The following is a 21,523-nucleotide window of genomic DNA, read 5'->3' on the forward strand; positions in this document are numbered from 1 at the left end:
GGCTGCTGTTGGACATAAAATTAGGGTTTGGACATCATATAAACATTGTGCTTGTGCTTCTCCAATAAGCTGATCCTGGCAGACTTGTATTCCTTTATCCCTCCACTGTTTTTCTATGTTTTTAGCTTCATCCTTGAACCAAGTTAGCCACTGAAGCCTTTGACTGGGTTCAAGAACAGCTTGTGCCAGCTCCCGCCAATCCTGTGGTACAATCCTATTATATGTTGACCAAGAGTTTAACATTTGCTTTACATACGGGGAATGCATGCCATAAGATACTATTGCCTCCTTAAACCTTCGTAAATCTAACATTTCAATTGGAGCCCAAATATTTTGTGTAGTCATTTGATCAGGCAACTGCTGTATGGTTACTGGACAAACTAAGGGTGACTGTGTGAACACAGGCTTTCTTTCTGTAACCCTATGATCCAATCTTGAAGCAACTTCACTGTTAGTTTCTTCTTGAGTTTTTACAGGTTTATCAAGTTTTTCTAAAGCTGTCATCCTGGCACTTAAATTGACTATCTTTTTAAATTGTAAAATAAGAATAAGCATAGTAATAAAAAGCATAATTCGGTCAACATTAATCTTCTCATATAGCTGTTCCATTGTCAGACTGTCTAAAATTGCAAACAAAGCCCAATTTTCTTCCAATGAACACAGAAAACCCATTTTTTTTTAAATGTGGAAAAAATTTCTCTTTTAAATAGTTTCCTTTAAAATATTCGATATGTTAAATGACTTACCAAGTCCTCGTAGAACAGTACCAATCCAAGGGAATTTCAAAACAGCCTCCTAGTGTCCGAGGTGTGAATCCAGAGAGAGAGAGAGAGAGAGAGAGAGAGAGAGAGAGAGAGAGAGAGAGAGAGAACACGCAAGAACCGTAGCCACAAGTTCTGCCTAAGAACTTGAATCCAGCCACGTGTTCCTGCTTGAGCCTAGTCAAGCCTTGGCTCTGGCTACCTTAAGCTCCAACCACGTGTGTTGGCTTTACAGGCAAGGCCCCTGTTCGGCAGGGCAGGCCTGAATTGTCTGTAGCACCGGCTTTAAGCAAGTAGCTCAAAGTTAGTCCGGCCTGAGGCCAAGCCGACCTGGGCCCGGGCTAGGGAGCCAGCCGCCCTGGCAGAAAACGGGACCTGCCGTCCGCCCTGGCGGGAGACCGGACCTGCCGGCCGCCCTGGCGGGAGACCGGACCTGCCGCCAAGCCAAGTTAAGCGGTTTTTAATGGATTCTTGTCACGTTGGGCGCCAAATGTAGATGTAACCAACAGTCTTATAAAATAAGAAACACAGAGCCAATTCAGAGAAGAAAGCCAAGAGGTCAGAGCTAAGAGCCTCACCCTTCCTGATTCAGGGATCCTCTCCAGCCAAGAGAGCTCTCCGAAAAGGACCTACTTCCTGTGTGTCTGTCTTTAAAGTCTTCCTGTTCTGCCTTGTCATTGGTTGTAAACCCAAACATGTGACTGCCTCGTCACTGCCTGAATGTACCGCCCTCCAGGTCCTTAAAGGCGTGCGCCACCGCCGCCATGCACTTGCTATGACTCTAATAGCTCTGACCCCCAGACAACTTTATTTATTAACATACAATTAAAATCACATTTCAGTACAAGTAAAATACCACCACATCTTCTGACTTTGATGATATCTTTCAAGATCTCTTAAAAGGAGTGGTTTTTGTATTGTCTGAAGTACTAGGAATAAATCATTCTGAAAATAATGGAAGAAACAAATCATAGTCTACATTTAGAAATAGTGTGCCCATTTTCAACAAAGTCAATACCATGGTAAGTAAGATAGACCCCAGGGACTGGGAATCATCTGCTCACCTAATTGATCACCTTGCTCAAAGAAATAAATTCAATTACCTGGCACGTAGGTTAAAGGGTCTGGTTGGTAACCTAAAATCTCATGAATCCGAAGAAGTCATCAATGAAGTCTTTAATATTGTTTTAGATTTATTTTTACCAGATGAATTCCCAGATGGGGATATGAGTTCTGGTAAATCAGCAAGAACATTTTTCACCTCAAATAATCAACAAAGTAATAGAATACTTGCAAATAAACTAGGGCTTTCCCCTGAATCAGTTTTTCTTCTCAATATTGTGTGTATGAGAAACTTATTAGAACACTTCTAGAAAAATGCACAGACACTGCATTTCTTGAGGATAGTTTTCTCTTTTTTGTGAAGTAGCAGAATGTCAACATGTAAAATTACTTCACAGTGTTCAAGGTGGAGATTTTGATTACTGTAAGGCACCAATGGACTGTGAACACTTTCAAGGAGATTACATGTCATACCTTTTGGAAAATCTGGGAGACATGGATCAAGATTTATTATCATCAGACTGTATACTTGATGTTATGTCCCACAGCATGGTTAAATCTTTTTTTTTTTTTTAAGATTTATTTATTTATTATGTATACAGCATGTATGACTGCAGGCCAGAAGAGGGAGCCAGATCTCATTACAGATGGTTGTGAGCCACCATGTGGTTGCTGGGAATTGAACTCAGGACCTCTGGAAGAGCAGTCGGTGCTCTTAACCTCTGAGCCATCTCTCTAGCCCGCGTGGTTAAATCTTTGATGGAGAAGCTATCTCTTGGTTTTCAACAAGCTCCTTTTGAAAACAAATGCATGAACTACAGAACAAGAGAAATACAACCTTTTCCCCCCGGAAGCAAAAAGGCGAGAATTAATAGAATTGGGACAAACTAATGCCCATGTAGGATTCATGAGCTATGACAATAATTTTTTGACCAAGTCCTTGAATAATGCAAACACCATTTGCCCAACAACATACAGTAAAACCTTTCTCTTTACTACTTCCTGAAAGAGAAGAAACAAGGGGAATGAACACAGTAGTCTTTCCTAAGCTATGTCAAAGAGGTGCAGTGCACATGGCGGTGTTTATTCAGCTACATTTATGGAGGACATAATCTCAGAATTATTTTTTAAGCTGTCTACCTCATTGTGGAGAAAAAATATAAGCATCACTGAAACCTGGCTTAATGAGATAAATACATCACTTATCAACAATGTAGTGAATGACTTTAATAATGCTCAAATTACTGTTGTAAGGTATCCTGAAGAAAGGCTGTATTTTCCATCAGCACATAAAGGATGTATTACTAAGACTGTTGATTCCATTTATTATGTTTTACTGCAGTGTGAATTTAAAGTAACCTGTGGTGGTATGATATATGTATGATATATGATATATGGTATATGATAATACTTCAGCAGCTGAACAAATGACTAATAGCATATTGTTAGAGATTGTAGACTATCAGCTTCCATCTTACTGCAAGGGAAAGCTCAGATCAAGTTCATATCATACCCTCGATGCTGAAATCATACTGTATAAACTTCAAAACAATCTAAGAAAATTTATCTCTGAACCCATGTCTTCAAAAGGTTATAGCACCATGTTACCACACTCATTTTTAGAATATGTCATCAGAAGACTTTTAGCTCAACTTATGCCCCTGCCTATTAAGCCTTCATCTTTAGAAAAACAATGTTTAATGACTTCAGATTTTGATGAAATGTCCAACTGTGTAATAAATAAGGTTATGTCAGCCATTTCAAAACATAAAATCTGGTTCACCATCTATGATAACCAATGTCTCCACACAGATAAAAACCTCAAAAAGATGCTAGATTACAAATGTCTGGTTCTCTTGATTTAATACAGAAGAATATAATCAACCAAAGTCCAATTATGATTGATCAAATAGCCAGTTTCATTATCCAAGAGATTATTGAAAACCACCTTTGACCGTTTTTGTGTGGAGAGACTTTACCTCGCCCCAAAACTCCACTGGATGAGGTATCATATATGGTCAAACAAGTTCTCAATGAAGTTGTCGAGTCTCACAAACTCCAGAAGTCACATTTACACATTTACCCTGATAAATTTGTAGGGAAATTTGCTATCAGAGTTTTATAAAAGATTTTTAGCCCTAAGCCTAATACTAACATTGAGCTGGAAAATATGACCCAAAAAATAGTAAACTCAGTGAATAACCGTTTAGACAAAACAGATTTTGTTGTTGTTGTTCTATGTGATAAGCAATCACTCTTTCCGTTTAGTGATGCAGATGTTGTAGATGAACTTGTAATCTCAGTATATAGAAATGTTTTGAAGCAGCACGGACTAGATCCTGACATTGACGAGTCTGAAAATGGTGAAGCTTTTGTGGAAAATATTGCCAAATTAATCATAGCAGCTATGTCAGACTAACCTCTTCACCCACTGTTTTCTGGGGATTTGTCAGCTGCTCCCTGTTCTAATTCAATGGCTGATGATATTGTTTATGATGTTCTTGGTAATATCGATAATTCTACTAAGTCAAAGCAGAGTTTACCATAATAAAGGCAATTTACAGCAAGCCAACAGCCAACATCAAATTAAACGGAGAGAAACTCAAAGCAATACCACTAAAATCAGGAACAAGACAAGGCTGCCCACTCTCCCCATATTTATTCAATATAGTACTAGAAGTTCTAGCTAGAGCAACAAGACAACAAAAGGAGATCAAAGGGATACAAATTGGAAAGGAAGAAGTCAAACTTTCACTATTTGCAGATAATATGATAGTATACATAAGTGACCCCAAAAATTCTACCAGGGAACTCCTACAGCTGATAAACTCCTTCAGTAAAGTGGCAGGATACAAGATCAGCTCAAAAAAAAAAACAGTAGCCCTCCTAAACACAAATGATAAAAGGGCTGAGAAAGAAGTCAGAGAAACATCACCCTTTACAATAGCCACAAATAATATAAAATACCTTGGGATAACACTAACTAAACAAGTGAAGGACCTTTAAATAAGAACTTTAAATCTCTAAAGAAAGAAATTGAAGAAGATCTTAGAAAATGGAAGAATCTCCCATGCTCATGGATAGATAGGATTAACATAGTAAAAATGGCAATCTTACCAAAAGCAATCTACAGATTCAATGCAATCCCCATCAAAATCCCAACACAATTCTTCCCAGACTTGGAAAGAAAAATACTCAACTTCATATGGAAAAACAAAAGACCCAGGATAGCTAAAAGAATCCTGTATGATAAAGCAATCTCTGGAGGCATCACCATCCCTGACCTCAAGCTCTACTATAGAGCTATAGTAACAAAAACAGCTTGGTACTGGTATAAAAACCAACATACGGACCAATGGAATCGAATTGAAGACCCTGACAGTAATCCACGCACATATGAACACCTGATTTTTGACAAAGAAGTCAAAACTATACAATGGAAAAAAGAAAGTATCTTCAACAAATGGTGCTGGCATAACTGGATGTCAATATGTAAAAGATTACAAATAGATCCATATCTGTCACCTTGCACAAAACTCAAGTCTAAGTGGATCAAAGACCTCAACATAAATCCAGTTACACTAAACTTAATAGAAGAGAAAGTAGGAAGTACTCTTGAACGCATTGGTACCGGAGACCACTTCCTAAATATAACACCAACAGCACAGACACTGAGCACAACAATTAATAAATGGGATCTCTTGAAACTGAGAAACTTTTGCAGGGCAAAAGACACAGTCAATAAGACAAAAAGACAGCCTACAGAATGGGAAAAGACCTTCACCAACCCCACATCTGACAGAGGATTGATCTCCACAGTATATAAAGAATTCAAGAAACTAGACATCAAAATACTGAACAACCCAATTAAAAAATGGGCTATAGAGCTAAACAGAGAATTCACAAAACAAGAATCACAAATGGCTGAAAGACATTTAAAGAAATGCTCAACATCCTTAATCATCAGAGAAATGCAAATCAAAACGACTCTGAGATACCACCTTACACCTGTCAGAATGGCTATGATCAAAAACACTAATGATAGTCAATGTTGGAGAGGATGTGTAGCAAAGGGAACACTTCTCCACTGTTGGCGGGAATGCAAGCTTGTACAACCACTGTGGAAATCAGTATGGTGGTTTCTCAGAAAATTAGGAATCAAGCTACCTCAAGACCCAGCCATACCACTCTTGGGCATATACCCAAGGAATGCTGATTCATACCACAAAGATACGTGCTCAACTATGCTCAAAGCAGCACTATTTGTAATAGCCAGAACCTGGAAACAACCTAGATGCCTGTCAACTGAAGAATGGTTTAAGAAAATGTGGTACATATACACAATGGAGTACTACTCAGCAGAGAAAAACAATGACAGCAAAGCAGAGTTTACCTCCATATAATACATTGCTACCATATACATTTTTAGAAGATATGATCAAAGTACTACATTTTTCCTTCTCCTAAAATAGTTTCAAATATAACAGCTCCAAAAGATAAAGGAGTTAATTTTAATGAAATTGCTTCCAATCTGATCAGTGATATTAGGAGAAAATTTTCCCAAGATGAAGTTAGATTTTCAAAAGATGAAGATAAAGCCAAGTCTCTTTACTCAGAAGATGATGTTTGCCATCTTGTTGATTCTGTTTTCACAAATATTTTAGAAAATCCCAGTTCTCAAGAATCAGTGGAGCAAAATATCACAAAAAGTAAAGATGTTTTCATTGATAAAATGGCAGGTTTAATTATTAAATATATCTGTGAACAGCATCTTCAGCCATTTAGGGGAAAAAGGCAAATATCTGCATCACGATACAAATGTTTTGATGACAGACAGCCGTTAATTTATTCTAGTGCTTATTCTTCAACTTTTTTGGAAGATGTGGTCTCTGGAGTAGTGAGCAAAATATTTCACAGGGTGGTTGGCATTGTCCAAGTGGAATCAACAAGAAAATTCAGAAGATGTTTTGTTTGATAAAGCTGAAAATCTCATACATTGGATAACAGAGGAATTTTCAAAAGCCCAGGTTACAACTATAGAGAATGCTGAGAAACGGTTGTGTTTTTCCCTAGTAGAGAGAGATGTACTCAAAACATTATTGACACTGTGTACAGCAAAGTTTTAGAAGAATATGTGTTGGGCCCTGACACTCATTCCTTGGGTAGCTATTGCCTTGCTTGCTGACCTTGATCAGATGTCCTCCCTATGCTAATTCCTTGCTGGTTTCATTCCTCCTGAACGCTCACAGGAGGTTCCTTGTTTGTGTATCCTGCATATTGGTGTAATGCTAGAATGTAAAACATCTGTAGCGAACTTTTGCCCTCCCAGGTTCTTCCACTGCACTGTAAGCCTGTATTTAAGGCCTCTTCCTCCTTCAATAAGGGCATTCTACTGAGAAGAATGACCCGCTGTCTTCTCTCTGTTTTAATCCTCAGCCCCTCGCTTGGACATGGTGAACCGGTAGTAGCTCGGATATGAAATGGGAATCATGCCTGATAAAGATTTTCTAAATGACACAAAGGCATTGGCTGGTCGGATAACCAAAATCATTCTGACTGAAATTTTTTATTTCCAAATTCCACAAACTTTTGTAGCAAATCTGCCTTTAAGTTTACATTCCAAACTTAGTCAAAATGTTTTGGTAAATAGAGTCCATTATGATATTAGCAAGTCAAAATTCCAAAGACAAGCGTCAACAATATATACTACTATGCTCTCACATATTAATTTAGAAAAAAGTCACTCAGCTTATGTCTCAGATATGTCCATCGCATTCTAGTGTACTCCTCAATCAGACTTAAGTAACACAGTCATGAAACTGATAAATGAAATCATGTCAATAATTTCAAAACATGCAATATGAATTGTAAAACAAGGAAATTAAAAACAAAGTATGATTTCAGAAAAAGACAGTTAATGGTTGACTCCATTTATGCTGATCTTTCTCATTCAAATCTATACTAGTCTCTTACAGAAGATAAAAAAGGTATAAGTAGCATACCTGTTTCAAAAATTGCAAGTTTTATAATAAAGGAGATCTTCAATCATCATCTAGAATCATTCTTTTTTTTTTTTTCTTTTTTTTTTTTTCGGTTTTTTGAGACAGGGTTTCTCTGTGTAGCTTTGTGCCTTTCCTGGAACTCACTTGGTAGTCCAGGCTGGCCTCGAACTCACAGAGATCCGCCTGGCTCTGCCTCCCAAGTGCTGGGATTAAAGGCGTGCGCCACCACCGCCCGGCTAGAATCATTCTTATCAGGAGATAAAAGTTTTCTTTCAGCTTCAGTTGCTCAGCCTGGCAAGCAGAACACAACAAACCCTAAGCAAAGAGAACTGTCTTTCATTATGAACTCAGCTATCTTTTTGGAGGAAGTAATTTCTGAGCTTTTATGCAAAATTCTTCAGACATTCATACAGGAGTCCTTGGCTGCTGAAACCCCAGAGAGAGCAATAGCCCAAATAACGGATATCGTTACATTAGTAAAACCAATTGTTTTAGAGTTCACTACATCCGAGATTTACTTGCAGAAAATTTGGATGAGAGTCTATGGTTTTCAGAGACATTAAAAAAAAAAAAAAAGGTTCAAAAAATAGTCAGCTCAGTTTATGAAAATATATTAGATGAATATAAATCACTGATTCAACTACACAGGACTACACAAATGACACTACTTGTTTGAAGGAAAAATATATCATTTTCTACTGGAAGACATTTATGATTATCAGGTACAGGCATTAGTTTCAGGTGAATTAATGCCTTCTTCCTATTCTTCCCCTCAAGCTGAAAATATCATAAAAAATGTGCTCAATGTCTCCTTGAAGGATACTCATGCCATGTCATCATACATTACAGTGCTCCCCTGTTCTCTGATAGAAAATATGATTTACAAACTTTTAGTAAATATCTTCCCTTCAGATGATACTACAAATAAACTAAAGGAAAAAGAGGTTGGGCCAGATGATGGTGATGAGGGTAGCATGAATCTTAAAGGTACTTATTAATAATTATATATTTATATATTATATAATATAAATATAAATACATATTATAAATATATAAATGTATTTATAAAATATATAAATTAATGATTAATAATAATAATAATAATTTTATTATTAATAAAATCAAACCTGAGGCCAGTTATTGGGGTAAATGCAGGAAGATCAGAGAAGCAGAACAAGCCACAGCTACCTCGCCTCGACAGTTCCTTAGCTGATCTTGTTTCCTCAAACTGGAAGCCTCTGAGTCCTTGTCCAAAGGAATCTCAGCTGAACTGCTTCTCGAAAGCCTGAATGCTTAACCAGCCTAGGTCCTGGTTTTCACTCCTTATATACCTTTCTGCTTTCTGCCCTCACTTCCTGGGATTAAAGGCTCACTTTCTGGGATTAAAGGCGTGAGTCACCACGCCTGGCCTTTTCCAATGTGGCCTTGAACTCACAGAGATCCAGACGGATTTCTGCCTCTGGAATGCTAGGATTAAAGGTGTGAGTGCCACCATTTTCTAGCCTCTGTATCTAGTGGCTGTTCTGTTCTCTGACCCCAGATAAGTTTATTAGGGTGCACAATATTTTGGGGAACACAATACCACCACAGATGAGTTCATGGCTGCAGCTTCAAAACTGACTGATGAAATTATAAAAGAAATTTCTGAACATGAGATCAGATTTGCCACTGCAGAGGAGAATGAAGATAGTGTGTAATTAGGAACTACTGAGAATTTTGCTGATTCTGTATGTAATATTTTGAAAAACTCTGAATTCCAAGCAGAAGTACAGAAAGATGCACACAAAAAGGGAGGTTTGTTTCTCAGTAAATTAGCTGGTTTCATTATTAAGGCATTCATGGATCATCATTTGCAACCATTTTTATATGGTGAAGACTCACTTTCTAGTAACTTACCTGAATATGGCCATGCTTCTGTTGTTGCTAAGTCTGGGAAAGAAAAGGTGCAGCCTTCTCTGTTTTCAGCTGCATTTTTAGAAGATGTAATTGTTGACCTTGCTCACAAATTTTGTTCTTTTGCAACTCTTGCTGAAGATTCTAGGAAAAAGGATATGCCAGAGCCAGAAACTGTAAGCTTAGCTATCAACTTTGCAAACTCTCTCATACGGGAATTTAGGAAAAGTGAAATCAAAGTGTTACCACATGCTGAAGAAATATTTTCTTTCCCACCAATTGGAAAGGAGACAGTTGATGAGATATCTAATTTTGTATATGATCAGTTCATAGGGAAATTTGGATCTGATGGTATTCGGAAAGATGACACTGGTAACATTGTTATAGAAATGGTTTCTTTAGCCTAGAAGGCAGTCTTGGCATTCAAGATTCAGCCACTATTTTCAGGAGACTGGTGCTCAACTTTCTTTTTGTTTCTAGATTCAGAAAATATCACCCAAAGAGTTCAGCTCCTACCACAGAAAACCTCCATGCAGATTAGTAGATGCTTAAAGCAGAGCCAACTTGCTCTGTCTGAAGACACATCAATGAAAAGAGATGATATCCATCGTCCAGTAATTAACTCTATAGCTACCTTCATGAAAAGCAGTATCATCAACCTAATGTCAGGATCAACTACAGGTGTCACAGATACAAAGAAATATGATGAAAATAAACTGAAATCTGCCACTCCCAAAATGAGAATGCCTCAAAGGTTACGTCTCCAACTACCAGTGGGAAAACTAAAGATCCTCAGGTTCAACATTTGAGTGACAAATGTAAAAGTAACGAAACTGGGAAAGAGAACTTAGTTCTCATCAATGAGCAGGGACAGATGATTGACATACACACCCATTTTGCAGTTGCTACTGTTAACAGTTCTGAGAAGGAGGTACTTGAATCAGATTTTGTAACAGACAATGAAAAGAAAATTGCGATGCTAGTCAAAGTTTGGAGAAAATAGATGACAAGCCCAAGAGTGAGAGGAAAGAGAACCTAACCAAAAAAACTTTACAAATAGCCCAACAGCCAGTCAAGGAACAGAGTTCACAGTCTGTAGCCGAAACAGATACAGATGAAGAACTATCCTCGGAAACTGAATGTGTTGAAAATATTTATGACAATGTTTTAATATCTTCTCAAGAGCCATTTGATTTTTTTCCAGACCAATATACAGCAAAAGCCTCCTAAGTGATAAAGCTTTGTTTGTACTTCAAGATTCTGCACAGCCCGTTACAACAAAGGATTCATCCCCATCAGCTAACAGAGACATCACTGCTAAAGAGAAAGCAAGGGAAGAAGCTGAAATGAAAAGAAAAGAGTGAGAGAAAAAGAGAGAAAGAGATGAAAAGTCAGCCTAGTAAGCCAGACCATCCAGAGGCCTCATCAGAAAGCAAACCTAGAATTATTCCTGCTACGTTTCTAGAAGATGTGATCACTGAAATGGTGAACAAACTAATATTTACATCTTCACCAGAAGCAGAAACGTGCGATGGAACTCCAGATGCAAGTGCTGACCAAAATCAAGGTGAACTTCATGACACAGTTATGAAACTCACCGATCCAATGTTGAAGGAGTTTTCAGATGCAGAAATTAAGGTGTTTAGGACAGATAAGGGAAATGCGATTTCCTCACAAGCAATCAAAGACTCATCAGCTAATACAGTACCTCCTGGGCTTAAAGAAGAAACTACAGAAGAACCATCATCCAGCATGACTATTAAAAATGTGGGTAAATTGCCATATGAGCGTAAAACAGTTGAACAAACCTCTTCTGACAAGATGCCCTCCATAAATAGAATGCTATCAATTGAAAAATCAATTGTCAATAAAATCGTTCACTCTTGTGTTTGAAATGTTTTTAAAGGAATGTACATCTCAAGAGTCTCTTTTCAAGAACATCAACAACAATAGGGAAAATCTAGCAAAAAGGCTAATTAGCACAGTGATAAATGAAATTTTTCAGCATCAGCCTAACTTGATATTTTCTGATGAGATACCAGCTTCAGGATGTGTGCCTCTGGAATCAAAAGATGTTGAGAAAAAGGTCCAAAAGCCAGTGCAAACAGCCGGTAAAGAATGTAACACAGCCAGTAAAGAATGTCAAACCTCATCCCCATACAAAATAAAGTTGCCTTTCAATTTTGTAGAGGATGTGATTTCTGCTCTTTTAGCAAAAGGTTTTTCAAAACTATTCAATGTCAAAACAAAAATATCTCAACAAAATTTGTTGACACAAGCCAGGCGGTGGTGGTGCACGCCTTTAATCCCAGCACTCAGGAGGCAGAGGCAGGCGGATCTCTGTGAGTTCAAGGCCAACCTGGTCTACAAAGTGAGTTCCAGGAAAGGCGCAAAACTACACAGAGAAACCCTGTCTCGAAAAACCAAAAAAAAAAAAAAATGTTGACACGACTTGACTTCGTACAAATGAAGTTAAGTACGGTTGCAGCAGAGATTGCCAAAAAATGAAGATATGATTATACAGTATGCAGAATCTTTGCATCCAAATAATGATGAAATTATTCAGCTGGTGGTTCTGACAATTTATAATAATCTTTTGCCACAGTTCGGATCACAGGAAATCATACAAAATTGTATAGCTCGTGGATGCAAACTCCTTTCACAAACCATAGTTGATTTAGTTCTTTGAGAAGTGGCTGACAGTCAGTTGCAGAACTATCTTGGCGGTGAGTTGACTCCACATCAGTGTGCAGAAGTTGACAATGTTGTTGAAAATATCCTCACCAATGTTGTCTTAACCACTCCATCACAGCCACCACGTCCCCGTGAACTATCTTATAATATAATAGAAGCAATTGCTGTAAAATTCTTATCAAAACTTTTATCTGGGTTCCCAAAAGTGCACACAGAAAGAACTAAATCTCAAGAAACTGAAATGCAAAAAATAACCTCAAAAATATAAAAGTCAATCCCAGAATTTATTTCCAAAAGTAAGATCAAAGTTGTACAAGCTGCCAAGGAATCGGAACCTGTGCCTGTAGCTGACAGTGCAACTGTTGACAAAGTAGTTAATTCCGTGTATGCCAATCTTTTCAAACACTCTGGCTCTCCCACGTCTGTGTCCGAAGAGTTAATGGGTAAGAGTAATGTCCTTTCTGACATAATAGGTTTGTCAATGGTGAAGGAGATTTCCAATTCTTAATTTCAACCTCAAGCAGAGGAAGAACTTTCAAGTTCAGAATTAGCTCTAGAAGCTGTCAAAATTATGGAAAAGGTGGTGAAAATTATTGATGAGCTAAAGTCCCAGGAAAAAAATCTTCATCCATAGATTTAATGTTAGACTCCAGAGTTTTAGAGGAAGCATTGGCCTTATTCTTGGCTAAACTAGTAAAGAAGCCTGGTGTTGCAAGCAAAGACATGGACAGTTTAACAAAGCCTGAGTTAAAGAAAATTGCATCTCAGTTGACAAAACCTGTAACAGCTGAAATTTCCAGAAGTAATATAAACCTTGTGGATTCTAATCCTGAAGAACAATCTTTAGCTCCAGAAAAGGTTGAAATGATTTCTCAGGTTATTGAGTCTGTTTATGATAATATAATAAAACAATCTGGAACCCATAATGAGCCCTATGATATGAAAGGTACAAAGAAGGCCTTCCCTAAGAAAGTGGCTAGCGAGGCTGGAGAGATGGCTCAGCGGTTAAGAGCACTGGCTGTTCTTCCGGAGGTCCTGAGTTCAATTCCCAGCACCCACATGGTGGCTCACAACCATCTGTAATGAGGTCTGGCTTCCTCTTCTGGCCTGCAGGCATATATGCAGGCAGAATACTGCATATATAATAAATAATAAATCTTAAAAAAAAAAGTGGCTAGCTTAATTGCTAATGGCGTTTCAAATGTTCCATCACGTAGAGTTAGTGAAACGAGTTCTTATGCTGCTGCTTTTGGAGATCTAGACACAAGTCAAATCATTGAAAAGGCACAAAAGCATGCTACACAAATGAACTCTTGACTCCGATAAAGAGTCAGATGATGTATTAGAAGATGAACTTCCAGTTAGAATAATTCCACATGTCGGGAATAAACCACTGAGAATAGATCCAGATATCATCTCAGAACACTTAGCAGTTGTTTCTATGCAGACTCAGACTCTGGAGACACTTAAGATGGACTGTATAAAGAGAACTGGATGTGGCATAGCAGAGCTCAAGAAGAGCTTCCATAAGTGGAAAAGGTCACTCTTCCCCAGACGTGTCTGAATTAGGAACGAGACAGAAAGAAAGGCACATCTCATTGGATAGAACAGGACGACTGGATGTAAAACCCTTAGAGGTAAGCATCGCGACCATGGAGAAAAATGGGCAAGCAGTGACCAGTTCTGTGATTTCCTCCTGTCCTAGCTACATGCAAACATATGCTTGTTATTTTGCCAGCTGAACAGGGAATTGGTTGCAATGGTTCATCTCCATAGTCAGGATTTCAAGGATTTGCCATATCATTTCCATATTTCACACTAAAGGCCTAAGGCTAGTTTTTACAAGATGATCCACTAAAACTAATTTTCTTTGAAGCAGGGAAATATAAGTGTGGATCCTTATTGACATCAGAATGATGTGAGTTGGCCTACAAAAATTGAACTCTCTTCTTTCTTAAAAAAAAAAAAAGAAAAGAAAAATATCAAAACAAAGAAACAAAAAGGAAACTATAAGACAAAACATTAAAAAAAAAGACATGCAAAAATACATAAAGTTCAGTTTTTGTAGGCCAATTACTCCTGTGTATGAGGCCTGCCCTGGAGTATGATGTGAGTCCACATGTATAACAGACCTGCTGTGTTGTGTCTAGAAGACGCATTGCCTTGCAACCATCCACCATCTGTGGCTCTTAACAGTCTTCCCATCTCCTCTTCCTCGGAGATACCTGGGCCTTAAGAGTAGAGATTTGCGCCGGGCGGTGGTGGCGCACGCCTTTAATCCCAGCACTCGGGAGGCAGAGCCAGGCGGATCTCTGTGAGTTCGAGGCCAGCCTGGGCTACCAAGTGAGTTCCAGGAAAGGCGCAAAGCTACACAGAGAAACCCTGTCTCGAAAAACCAAAAAAAAAAAAAAAAAAAAAAAAAAGAGTAGAGATTTGCTAAAGACATCCCTTTTCGGGTTGAGTGCTACAAAGTCTATTAGATTCTGCACATTTTCTGGTTGTGGATCTCTGTGTTAATTACCAAGAAGATTATTCTCTGATGAGGGACGAATGAGGCACTGATTTATGGCTATAGCAAGACGTCATGAGAAATCAGTTTATTGTTGTATTCCTTTATCAGAATAGTAGTAACTGAATTTCCCATAGGCCAATGATCTCTCTAGTCTCAGGTCATTAACCATGTGAGCAATGTCAGATATGGGTTCTATCTCATTTGATTGGATTTAAATCCAATCAAAAATTGGTTAATTACTGTCATAACTTTTGTACCACTACTCCAACTGTATCTCTTGTAGTCAGGTCACTGTCACAGTTTTCAGGCTTTGTAGCTGGATGATATTGATAACTACTTTCCTCCTCCGGTAGCATGCAAACTGCCTTCCTATACCATGAAAGCTAGTCACTAGGGGTGAAGCTACTAGTTAGGTACCAGCTCTATTTCTCCATGTTTGAAGATGTAAGTATGTGATGTCTAGAGCAATAGCATTTACTGTCAAGTTGAGAGGGTAACCCATAGACTTATCAATAGCCTGTGGTATTTGAGGGGTTCTATAGGACCCCTTTGGTCAGCAGTTCAATAAAATGTAACCCATTCCTGGCACATGGAGTTCTATTCAAATCCCTCATATTGAATGTGTGCATTTTTGTGGGATTTCTGTTTTTATGGATGTACTCTGTGCCATGGCACTGACCCAAGTATAAAACTATATTCTCTGGAAAATAAATACTTCAATTTTTTTCCAGTATGACTCTGAAAATTACTGAATTAAGTCTTAAGGTTGATAATAAAATAAGTTAGTTAGTTATTGATTGATAGTTGAGTTAGAGACTAGGTCACTGCTTAGCCCTGGACAACCTGGAACTTACTACAAAGGCTGGTGATGTTTAGTTGTTTCTTCCAAAGTATTACACTCTCTTTCAGACAAAGACTTACTAAGACTCAAGAATAAAATACAACTTACAAGTCTCAGGAAGTTTCTAAGGCATAAAAGATTCACAAGACTCTCCTCGAGGTCACTTCAGCAGTAATGACTACTAGTAAGTGGAAAGCTGACTGGAAATTATACAGAGAGCTCAAGGGATACAATTTTAGTGAGCCATCATTCATACTTGGTTAAGATTTTTACTGATAAAGCTACCTTTGAGTCATTTACCCTTCTAAAAGTAATCTCTCATTCATGTTCCTGTAAGTAACCTCAATAAACTCACTGGTTTCAGTAAGACTCATAAGCTAGAGTTGGATAAAATTGTTTTTTTTTTGTTGTTTGTTTGTTTTTTAGTCTATCCTTGAGTTCTGTCTGAGATGAACAGACATTTGTTCATGTATCCCCCAAAAAAGTTATCCCAGGCTCTCTCTGGCTCCCTCTGACTATCATACCTCTGCCTGTTGGTGTGGGAATTGCAGGTGCTTATGTTTTCAAACTGAAATACTAAAATTATTGTGCACTCATAACTCCTCTAATCTCATTTATCCTTTTTAAAAGAACATATGATGGTCCTTGCCATCATAAAATTTCCTCTCTTTTCTCAATTCCCATTGCTACATTAGCATATACTTTGTGAAGTATTCATTTATATGTAAGCAATTTCCTGAGTGTAAAATTACTATGAACATCCTATAAAATAATATCGCTAAAATAAATTTTGATTATCTATAGAACTATCCATAACAAATTCTTTTCCTGGTTACCAACTTTATTTAGGTCACAGTGAATTTTTAAACACAAATACCATTTTCTTTTTGATGGAAGAAAAGTCCATTTGATAATAGTAATAGTAGTAGTAATAACAACAAAAATAACAATAAACAACCAGCAGCCATGTGGAATTCAGAGCACATAAATCTTACATGCCAGTCTGATTATGACTATGTCTTTTGTCAACAAAAGGGCAGAAAAAAAATCTTTAGGTTAGGTCAGGTACTTTAGGCCCTTGGCTTTACCTCATGGCTTTAACATTATGCTTAGAAATGCAATACTTTCCACCCAATAAGACATATTTAAATCACCTGCAGTAACAAATCCCCAAACTATATCGCATATATTTGGATTTTCTAATCTTACTAATATTTTGCATATAATAGAGTGCTTTGAATTTTTCAAGAGTTGCTTCTTAATAGTTTATTTCCACAGAAGATATCTTTTGAAGACATTGTCACTTGAAAATGTAGTTTAGAAAGTTGCAAATAAAGGTTGAGTTGAAGATCAATTATAAATTTATTTATTATTTCTGTGATATAGCAAAGGCTGCTGAAATGGAATGATTTGGTTACTGAATGATAATTACTCTTTCTTGGATTCTTCTATATTAAAAATAGTAATTGGGATTTGAGTAGAATATGAAAAAGAAATGAAGATTTACTAATTTTTGCAAAAGACAAAGAATGTGATTATGGAGTAAAAAAAAAATAAGCTGAAGATCACAATTCCAACGTGGCATTGCTTTTATATGTAGAGTTTGATAGAAAAAGAGCCTTTTCTTTAAAAATTAATGTCTAGATGTCTATAGGATCATTTAATAAGGACAAAAAGTTAATTATGTGGTTCTATAACAATTTTTAAGAGAAATTACAAAAATAGAAGACAATAAGTTTATTTTATAAGAAAATATAAAGCTTAAACTATTCTGTTGGTCTGGATATTTAGAATAAATTATGACCGATAAATATTATCTCAACGTAAAAATAATGCTAGATACAAACAAGTATTGCATATGATTTTTATCTATTTCTTTCTTTTAAAATAGTGAAAATATATCAGTAAGTGGAATTTGAAGATATTGGCTAGATTGAGGTTAGAAATCATAAAAATAGCTACAACACAAAGTAATATCAGAAAAGATATTGACATATTTATTTTTAATATTTATTGTACATTCAATTCCAGGCTGTTGGCAGGAATTCATTCCAAAATATAAGAAGACCTGATATCATGAGAGTAGAGCTTTTTAAAGATATTCATAACAAAAAAGGTCTGATTGTTCAGTTAATAGCTCATAATATTAGTCAAAAAGATTCGGAAAGTAACTTCAGAGAGGACGTGGTTTCTGATGAAGAGGAAATTGTTTTAGGAGAGGTTGCTGGACATCAGTGCTTAGGAGAAATATCTGGATGTCATGGTGAAGAAGTTGTGAACCCTTCAGAAACCAAAGTTGTTTCTCCAAAGACAACAACAAGCACAAGCAGCCTGAGAAAGTTCTTAGCACTAAGCAAATGCTGTCTGCCCACTTCTGGTGAAAATATTGAAAGTATTGGAGCATTTGGAAATCAGACTATGAAACTTAACAAGACACATGTTAAAAGAGCTGAGCTTGACATGCCCTCTTCCAAAAGCTTAGCAGATGGACTGTCTTCCAGGGACAAGTTACAATATAAGGTAGGTGACAAACATAATTCCCAGAAGCTTGGAAGAGTAGCCAACTTGAGACATTCTGTTCTGGGATGTACCTTGATTATCCAGCAAAGCATACTTGAGTCATCATCTGCATAAGCCTGTAGATATATAGCATAGGTTAAATAATTAACCAGGCATGAAACTCAATTCAGTATTTAATACAAAAAAAGCAAAAACAAAAACAAAACAAAAAAAACCTAGAACCACTAGCTGAAGAGAAAATGGAAAATAGACACTGCTTAAGGAAATTCAACCTTATTTGTTAAACAAGAGATTCCATGTTGTATTTGGGCTATAAATATTTGTTGGACATCCATAGAGAACTTCATGTCGATAAGATGGATCCAGATGCCTGCCTGAGTTATAAGGAAGTTAGAAATGATCTGTAGAAAGTGAGATTGTTGCATAACTCGTGTTAAGACCTAGGTCCAACCCACAGCACTGAAAACAACAAAAAAATCATCTGCTCTCTGTTATTTTTAACTAAATCTCAAATGTTCAATTGTACCAATAAAGACTCAGGGGCCAGATGAAAGCCTACTACCTCAGAGAGGCACAAAAGCACCTGGCTGACCTTCCTCCTCCTCTGACATCCCAGGAAAAGACCTTTGTCCTCCACCATTGCCAACAAAAACGTCCAACTCAGCGTCCCTCCCTTCTACTTCCTGTGCATCTCTCCATCCATCCTCCTGACTCCCTCTTACGCTCTATGGATTAATCCTATCTTCACATCCTATCAACTGGTTGTTTGCTCTGCCTCTTGACCTATGGCTGACTTTATTTAATCCTGTTTACAATATTCAAGCAGAAAGCTCTTGGATTAAAGGTGTGTGCTAGGCCTGAGCCACACAACTAGAAACAGGTTTTTCCAATAAATTATGCAATCTCGGGGTTCACAGTGTGATCAAATATCCTGCAAAATTTCCCCTTTTTTGTCTAAATAAACAGGAAAGGTTTTTGACTCTAACACATTAGAACTATTTGCAATAATGAAACTATATCTGTCCAACTTCCCACAATGTCCAGCTAGGTTGTATTTGGCAGTCTTTGGATTAAGCATTTTTCAGTTCAAAGCTCTGTAAAATGTTTGTGTCAGTATGATATGAACTCAGAAATTTGAATGTCCTGATCAGTTTATAGATCCGAAGCTGATCTTTGAGTCACTATTCTGGAACTCTGAGCTGGGATTTCAGGCCAGTCAGCTGGAAGTAGGTGATACCACTGGCCAAATTTACTCTTTTTCTTGGGACATTTGATGATACATCCTTTTTCTTTAGATGTTTCACTTTTCCAGTGGCCTCTGGATTCCTTAGTTGGACGTTTTTATTCTCCTGGAAAGATAAAATCAAAACCCTACCCGAACCCAAATGCTGGGAGTACCTTGTTTTTACAGATTTATCTTTCCTAGGGCAAAATGATTTTGGCAACAGAACAAGTATTATCTTTCAATTAAAATAATTATTTTGAAATTTTGAAACTGAATATACCTCAGTATGTGAGAATAAATATGCATACATTTCCCCTTTTCTTTATATATAAATTCAATGTTTAAATGTATTTATTTTTAGATCACAAAGAACATTCACTTTGAATTTCAGCTTGCTTTTTGCAGGCTGAATCACTGTAACTCTTATGTGCCTGCCTCTCCCTCCCAAGTGCTGGGATTAAAGTTGTGAATCGCCACCTGGCTATGGATTCCTTACAATAGTTATTGTCATAGGGTTGTCCTGTTTTAATTTGGTTCTCCATTTCCCCCTACTACTTAGGGGTAAATTTTTAAGTTTTTCACATGTGAAATCTATCATTCTTGCTGATTTATCCTAAATTGTTCCCTGGCAAAATTTTAATATTGTAGTCTTAATTAAACATGATGCCAAATTGTCCACTATTTCATTATTTTTAGAAGTTTTGGCTGTCTTGCCTGTATGAACAACATAAAATGTGATGTCTTTGCTAAGTTTTTCCATGTTATACCATTTCCATTCCTGCCTCCTATGACTGGATATCTTTGTCATTTATCTGAGAGTTGGTGGTTTTCCATTTTGATGACCATATAGCTATACCATTGCACACACACCATGAATTGGAGAAGATGGAGATTCTCCCTTTGCTTTCCTAGTTGTTTGTCTTATAGCCAACAGTGCTGCACTGATTTTGTGGTTCCTTCCTCAGTGTTGGCCATTCCATACCTGGTCTATAGGCTGTCGCTTTCCATCAGTGGTTGAAAAACATCAGTAAACCATGTGTTAGCCAAATGTGATCCTTCTCTTGGTCCCCACAGTTCAATAGGTGCCTCTTTGGGGGGAGGAGTGATAGGTTTAAGGATGGGGATTATGGGCAATTGGACTACTTCCTCAGTGTGGGAAGGCACAGACCTCTTTGCTACCATACCCTGGTCATAAAGGAATTCAGATAGGTACCAGTTCCACTGTAATACATTTCCTTACATAGGTAAGCCTGTGAAGGTCTCTGGCTTTAAATGGACCCAATCCATCATTGTAACGGCACCATTACGACCATAGGGTGGTTGGCAATGACTGAGTATAAGGTTCTCCATACCTCATAAAAATGTCCAGATTTGTCTCTCAAACGAGATAACATTTATTCTCCTTATGTGGAAAGTGTTTGCATTAGAAGCCAACAGGAAAAAATTGGTGGACTCCTTTTTGCTTTATGAAGAGTCTCCAGTTGCCAATTCACCAATAAGTATGATATCCATAATTAGAATATCAACTGGTTCAATATTGGTTAGGGTTGCAGCATGGAGAAGAGCATACAGTTACAAAAGCTGCTCTTTGTTCCTGTGCCCATTGGAAATCAGATGCCTTTCTAGTAAACTCATAGAGATTTTATAATATTCTGGAAACATGGTATGTGATTTCCATAGTGTGCAAACATACCAATTAGGAGCTGTCTATCAGTTTTTTCCCTGCATGGTGAGATCAAAGGCATGTGTCACCATGACCTTGGTCATTGTGACTCTAGAATTTAGAAAACAACTCATTTATAGAGATTCACCAGTCTATGCTGGGATTAAAGGCATGGGCTACCACCGCCCTGCTCAAATATTTTATCTTGGCTCCAAATCACTCCAACTCTTGGAGATTTAGAAAACAAGTTTGAACTGTAGCAATCCTTTGAATTTACTTAAAACATTTTCAATCTCTTAACTGTGTTTTTAATACCAAACAACAAAAATATCCTTTTTATTTAAGAAGAA

At 37.3% G+C, this 21,523-nt stretch overlaps 1 pseudogene; it reads left to right on the top strand.

Moving 5' to 3' along the window:
* Positions 1–21,523, top strand: part of LOC128123948 (fibrous sheath-interacting protein 2-like) — a 93,771-nt pseudogene that overhangs the window by 19,981 nt on the left and 52,267 nt on the right.

The sequence above is a fragment of the Peromyscus californicus genome, unplaced genomic scaffold (assembly GCF_007827085.1).
Source record: "Peromyscus californicus insignis strain IS unplaced genomic scaffold, ASM782708v3 Scaffold_4__1_contigs__length_199733344, whole genome shotgun sequence".
Taxonomy (NCBI): Eukaryota; Metazoa; Chordata; class Mammalia; order Rodentia; family Cricetidae; genus Peromyscus; species Peromyscus californicus.